This window comes from Solanum pennellii, chromosome 3, assembly GCF_001406875.1.
Source record: "Solanum pennellii chromosome 3, SPENNV200".
Taxonomy (NCBI): domain Eukaryota; kingdom Viridiplantae; phylum Streptophyta; class Magnoliopsida; order Solanales; family Solanaceae; genus Solanum; species Solanum pennellii.
The window spans coordinates 52,123,973-52,131,155 of record NC_028639.1 but is presented as its reverse complement, the minus strand read 5'-3'; the positions used below and the strand labels follow the sequence as shown (position 1 = coordinate 52,131,155).

Below are 7,183 nucleotides of genomic sequence, written 5' to 3'. Positions count from 1 at the left end.
CATGCTATGGATGACGAGTTTAAGGCTTTGACTGATCAGAAAACTTGGGTTCTTGTACCTAAGCCCCATGGGCGGCACCCAGTGGGCTGTAAATGGGTGTACAAAATTAAACACAATGCGGATGGCAGTATTTCCAGGTACAAGGCTCGTTTGGTTGCTAAAGGCTACAATCAGGAGTATGGGCTTGATTACTCCGAGACATTCAGTCCTGTTATTCGGCAGGAAACCATTCGCCTGGTACTGTCACTCGCCGTGCGCAACAATTGGCTCATCAATCAGTTGGATGTTTCCAATGCTTTTCTTCATGGCATGCTTGATGAAACTATCTACATGACGCAACCACCGGGCTATGTTGATCCCCGCTTCCCTCAACATGTTTGCAAACTCCAGAAGTCTCTGTATGGGCTCAAGCAAGCCCCCCGTGCTTGGTACACACGTCTGAAAACGTTCCTCCAGGGACTCGGCTTCACGTGTTGCGTACACGACACGAGTCTGTTTACTCGACATTCAGCACACGGTACAGTCATTCTTCTTGTCTATGTAGATGATATCATTATTACAGGCTCTACTGCAGCTCTCATTCAGGATGTCACTCGAGCTATGCATACTACCTTCAAAATGAAGGACCTTGGCCCGTTACATTATTTTCTGGGAATGGAGGTTTCTCGGACAGGCAGCGGCTTGTTTCTTCATCAGTCAAAATATGCTCGAGATCTGTTGCAGAAAGCTGGACTGGAAAAATGCACCAGTCAACCAACACCGATGGCAGTCTCTTCGTCTACGAATGGAGCCGACACCCCCTTTGCCGATATCACCCACTTCCGCAGCCTCATTGGGGCTCTACAGTATCTGGCCATTACCCGTCCTGACATCCAGTTTGCTGTCAACCGAGTTGCTCAGCGCATGCATCAACCAAGTGAACATGATTACCATTGTCTAAAACGCATTCTCAGGTACATTTTTGGCACTCTTGGTCGTGGTTTACTCATTCGACCCGGGGACTTGGAGCTTCGGGGTTTCTCAGATTCAGATTGGGCGAATGATAAAAATGACAGAAAATCTACATCGGGGTTTCTCGTTTTTTTGGGGCCGAACCTGATCTCCTGGTGTACAAAAAAACAACCCAAGGTCTCTCGGTCCGCGACTGAAGCTGAATACCGCGCCCTTGCTCTTCTTGTTGCTGAAACCATGTGGGTCACATATATTCTTCGCGAACTCCGCGCCACTCACACTGTTCCTGATCTCTATTGTGACAACAAATCAACCATCTGTGTGGCCAAGAATTCCGTCCTACACACCAGAATGAAGCATGTTGATACCGATTGTCTCTTTGTTCGCGATGAAGTTCAGGCCGGCACCATGACTGTGCAGTATGTACCCACTGAAGAACAACCGGCTGATATTCTCACCAAGCCTCTCCCGAGCCGACAGCACGATTACCTCAGTTCCAAGCTTCCGTTCGCTTCAGCTCAGCTCAGCTTGAGGGGGTAGTATTTACTGTGTACTAATCCTAGTCCTATTTGGATTAGTACTCCTTAATTCTAGTCCTATTAGGATTAGTACTCCTTAATCCTAGTCCTATTAGGATTAGTACTCCTTCCTATATCTCCTATATATATCTCTCATGTATTCCCTTATTAGGTTAACACTTCAATACAATCAATATTCCTTCAGTTTAAAAGACAAAAAAATTATATATTATGATTCTAGTAACTCACTAAATGGTAAAAAAAGATTTTTAAAAAAATAACACTTGAGAAACATCTAGCAGATTGGAAGAGGAGCACCATTCCAGCTCTTGAGACACTCCAACAATGGATCAATGATCTGTCCATTGCACATTGCTGTGAACACCTTTTCAATCTCCTCGCCCGAGCGATCGAACGTTTTCACCTGTCAACAGTTCTTTTCCAAGTTCTTGTCTCACCAACCTGTACAATGGATATGATCTGCATTCTGTGATTCTATTAGGAATCGAGGGGTTTCCACTTTCAAGGACAGCTCTTACAGTCTCAACTTCTTTAGGCAACACAACATTTAATTCGTCCTCGAAAGCTCCAATCTTTTGGAAGATTGAGCTTTTGACATTCTTCTCACTTTCACCATTCTTCATTGCATGATCAACGAGGACTTGTCTCAGCTTCTGCATCAAAGGGTAGGTAAAGCTGCAGGGGTCATCAGCATAGGTAAACAAGTATTCCCTGTCTACGACTCGAAGCAATTCCTTCTTGCAGATTCTTGCTGGATGAAGTTCACCAATAGCACCTATAGTCAAAGTTCTCTTAGCTACTTGGCTAACTGTGTTCTTGACAACACTCTTCAAGTTCTCCTCCAAATGCCTCAAGTCTATAGCTTGGCAAAGTGCTACGAGATAGGTTGATGACATTAGCTTTAAGATGTCGACAGCCTCAGCTGTTTTCCTTGCTGAGATTAAGCCTAATGAGTTCACATCTTGGTTGTGTTGCTCGGCACTCTGAACATGGTTAGTCACTGGATTTTCCAAGAATTGAAGTTCCGAGCAGTAAGAAGCCATGGCGATTTCAGCTCCCTTGAAACCATAGTCCAAGCTTGGATTCCTTCCTGCTGTGAGATTAGATGGCAACCCATTGTTGTAATAGTCATTGACAAGCTCCGAGAATTGGGCAAACATCAATTTCCCAATTGATGCAAGGGCCAATCTTGTATTATCCATGGAGACACCAATAGGGGTACCTTGGAAGTTGCCACCGTGTATGGCCTTGTTTCTTGAAACATCGATCAATGGATTGTCGTTCACTGAGTTGATCTCCCTCTCGATCATCTTTGTTGCAGCACGAATGACTTCAATCTGAGGGCCAAGCCATTGTGGAGATGTTCGAGAGAATAACGATCTTGCTTTGGTTTTTGAAGAGGATCCATTTCATGGAGCTTCTGAGCTGCCTTGACATAAGAGCTGCCATCCAAAATGTGTTCCATAATAGCAGCAGCCTCAATCTGACCAGGGTGATGCTTCAACTTGTGTGTCAAATAGTCAGTGAATTCGGGTTTCCCGTTCATCACTTCAGCGAAAATAGCTGATAAAACTTCAGACATAACAGCAAGAATGTTGGAGTCATAGAGGACAATTGATGCCATAGCAGAACCAACTGCTGTACCATTCACAAGTGCAAGTCCTTCCTTAGAAAAATCCACCAGTAAGACCAGCCACACGGAATGCTTCATGAGCGTCAAGTTTCTCACCATTGGGTCCAACAGCCTTGGAATTAGGCCTGCCAGTGAGCAAAACAGCAATGTAGGAGAGAGGGACAAGATCACCCGAGGCAGTGACGGTTCCACGGAGGGGCAAACACGGGGTAATGTTGGTATTGATCAACTTAGTAATTGCTTCCAAGATTTCAAATCTAATGCCAGAGTAGCCTTGAAGCAGAGTGTTGATTCTAACAAGCATAGCCGCCCTTGTTGCTGAATGTGGCAAAGTGTGAGATGATGATTCTGTTCCATTGCCAAAAACTCCAGCATTCAAGAACCTAATAAGTTCCTTTTGAAGAGCACCACCATTTTTGGTTCTTCGATGAGATGTTGCACCAAATCCAGTAGTAACACCATAACTATCTGTACCTTTACTCATACTATCCATAACCCAATCACTACTAGTTTTCACACCAGCCCTTGCAGTTTCAGAAAGTTCCACTTTGACCCCACTAGTATTTGCAATGGATGCAACTTGTGCAACAGTTAAAGTTTCACCCCCAAGTTTCACAATTGGCTTTCTAAATTCATCCACCATCTTTTTTACTTCATCCAAATGACTCCCTCTTAAAGAATCAGCAGTCATTTCCCAATTCAATGGATCATGAATTGATTTCTTGCACAAAACTTCTCCATTACATGTCCATTTTCGTGCAATTGCTGGTGCCATTATATATATATATATATTTGATCAAGAAAATTGTTAAATATATAATGAAGAGAGTATATAAAAGAAGATGTTGTGAACTTATAAAACTTTTTTTTGTTGTTGTGACAGATGTGGTGAGTATAAATAGAGAGGAACAAATGATGGCAGGTAAACAAAATATGTGAGAGGGGGTTGCTAGGAAAACACTGATCATGGTGGTTGTTGGAAGAACAATAATAGTATTAGTCTAAGTTGCTAGGAAAACACGTATAAAGTCAAATTTTTAGAATAATCGGTCCAAATTCAGTATTAGTCAAATTCAACAACTAATATATATATTCTCTTTCTATCCTAATTTACATTTTAGATTTGGAGGTTTAAACAAGTCTATCTTTAATCGCAAATTTTGTATCTATATTACTATCGTGACGTATACTACTTTTTACGCAGTTTACAAATACATAAATTTCATTTCAATTTTTTCTTTTTTAAGATTTCATGTGTAAATTCCCTATCAAACTTTAACTGTTTCACTTTCAAAAACCAAAATGTGTCACATAAATTGAGACAGATAAAGTAGTTAAAAAAAACAAAGTGATTTCCGCGTTAGTCCTATTTGTTTTTGTTTTTGTTTTTTCTTTTTCTTTTTATTTTTTTATAAAATAATATTTTAATTTTTTTTAGTAAAAAATTGATGTCTTTGTCTAGGAAACACACTTAAAAGAAAAGAAAATGAGAAAAATTGAAGAAAGTTTCTTTATGAACCAAGTGGGTGCACTTTTATTAGGTTTTGTCCCATGTACATCCATTAATTAGTTTTAAACTATGTTTTAAATTGCCTCCATACTTGAGTGTTTACCTATTAGTGCGTTTCTATTCTATTTGGTTGATCAAATATTATTATTTTAAAATCTTTTAAATATTGATCACAGTGAACTATTGACCTAATTTAACTCAGACTTTTAATTCAAGGGCTCAAATTCATATGACAAATATAAGACAGGAAATGACGATACTTTTTGATCAAATTTTGCATTCCGGAGCTGATGGAACAAACAAAATTGCACTTCGAGACCCAAAATTCTATTGTTATTTTTTTAAAACCAAAAATCACCTTCAACAACTTTAAACCTTATTAAATTCACAACTTTTCAATCAAATTTCAAAATCAACTTTATAAACCGACTAGAAATTATTTGGGGCAATTATTGGGAGGGGTAGAATGATAATTTTCTTTAAAAAAATAAATTAAAATGATTCGTTACAACAATATTATTATTTTGCGAACCCTTTAAGGAAAATACAATATTGGTCAATCCGAACACTTTTTGAAACATCTCTTTAGCGAATAATCATGTTTTATTTCCTTTACGACTTATGAATTATTCAAATCATAATTTAAATATCTCTTTTGAGAAATGTTGGATTTAAAATTATGTAAATTATTATGAATACTAAACGTCAATCTAATATTTTTTTTAAAAAAAATTGAGCAACTTAGAAGAAAACATTAGAGGTAGTTGTTTGTCATCATCACGGACCCTCCTTTTCATTCTCTATTTGCTTTGTTCTCTTTGAGAAACAAAGACTGAGTTATGTACTTATTTCTAAATTCCGCACTTTATATTCTAGTGGTTTGTACACGTGATAACCAGATTTTGGAATTTTTACTGAATGAATATGTTTTTCTGCTTAATCTTGTTGTTGCTTCATTTTCCATATTTCTTGTCGTGCACTGTAATCATTTTAGTGAGTATCTAATATTTCCATCAATATAAGCTTCTATTAATAGATAAAACATTCACCTACTAGTATTTCTGCTTTCGTTGAAAATTTTGAATAGATTGGTTGAACTTTCTTCATAATGGATTATAAATTTTGAATTTGATACTTGAACATAGAAAGTTTCTTTATAAAGAGTAGTTTACATTCTCTAGTGTGCTTATTTTATCCGGATGATATTATGTTAAGTGATTGAGATAGAAGGTTAGAAACGGATTCAATCACATACTTTAATTTACTAGGGAGCTTCTCTACTTGACAACCATCAATATGAGTCTTGTGATGATACGACGGCTTATCAATGTTGCTAGAGCCGTCCAATACTTTCTAGAGTATAGGACACAGCTGAACTATTGGATCCACTGACAAGCCTTCTTGAGGAAGGTGAGGACCCTCCCGTCTTGTGGTACGATTCTTATCTACGCATGCGGTGTAGGTTATGGAGTTTAAGTTCTCTAAATTCTTACACTAATTGGCGCTCAATACTTCTACCATAACTTAATGCTCATGTAAAATTACTCTCTAGGTTGATATAATTTCTCAAATGGTCTCTTTAATAGGTAACTAAAGTTTTATTAAATCTTTCTGAAATACTCTGAAAACTCTTTATACTTTTTGTGAAAATAGTATTCTTTTTTTAATTTGGAAAAATATACTTTCTTTCAGGTTAACAGAACATCTCTTTATCTAGATGAAATGCTTTTCAAAACTTTTTACGTTCTTCTTAAAATACTACCTCTTTTCTCAATATGAAGATAGTACTTTTGAACCATTTGTGTTCCCTTAAACTCTTTCTCAAAAGATACTTTAAATACCCTTGTACTAACTTTAAAATTCCAAAATAAATGCATGGAAATATATACACAAAAGCTTCAACAAAAATCTCATCAACTAAGGCTCATGCGATGTAACGACCTGTTTAGTCGATTCGAGCAGCAAGATTATTTTGATAGAAACTAGCTGAGTCGACGGAACAGTCGACGGACCGTCATGGTCACGACGGACCGTCGGGGGTCATCGTTCCAAAACACTTAAACTCTGAAAATCTGGGTACTGGGATCAACTCTCTGAACTTCACGACGGACGTGCAGGACGGACCGTCGCAGGTACGACGGGCCGTCACGAGTGGCGTAACCTCGACTGAGTCGGATTTCTGCTGAGAGTTTTTAAGGGGCGTTTCGGACTATTCATGCTTATAATTATGAAATTTGTGGGGTAAGGCTAATAATTTAATTACTTGGGGGTTAAAGGAGATAACCTTGAAATAAATATTGGGTTACTTTTATCATCTTTTATACTTAATTATTTGATAATTAGGGTAAAAAGAAAAAGAGTTGGAAGAAGGAAAAATAGAATGAACAGAGAGAAGAGGGGAGAACGAACGAGAGAGGGAGAAGTGAAGAGGAAAACAAAGGCATTGAGAGATAGCTTGTTCGATCACTTATTCTTCGGTAAAGGTAGGTTATGGTTTATGCTATTTCATAGTAAACTCTAAATAGCGATTGATATGTATTGGGTGGTATT

At 38.1% G+C, this 7,183-nt stretch overlaps 1 pseudogene across 1 annotated transcript; it reads right to left on the bottom strand.

The window, feature by feature from the left end:
* Positions 1-1,754: 1,754 nt before the first annotated feature.
* LOC107012803 lies at positions 1,755-3,933 on the bottom strand (annotated as a pseudogene). The gene has a single exon (XR_001456094.2). The product of XR_001456094.2 is annotated as a phenylalanine ammonia-lyase 1-like (transcript).
* Between the last annotated feature and the right edge of the window lie 3,250 nt (positions 3,934-7,183).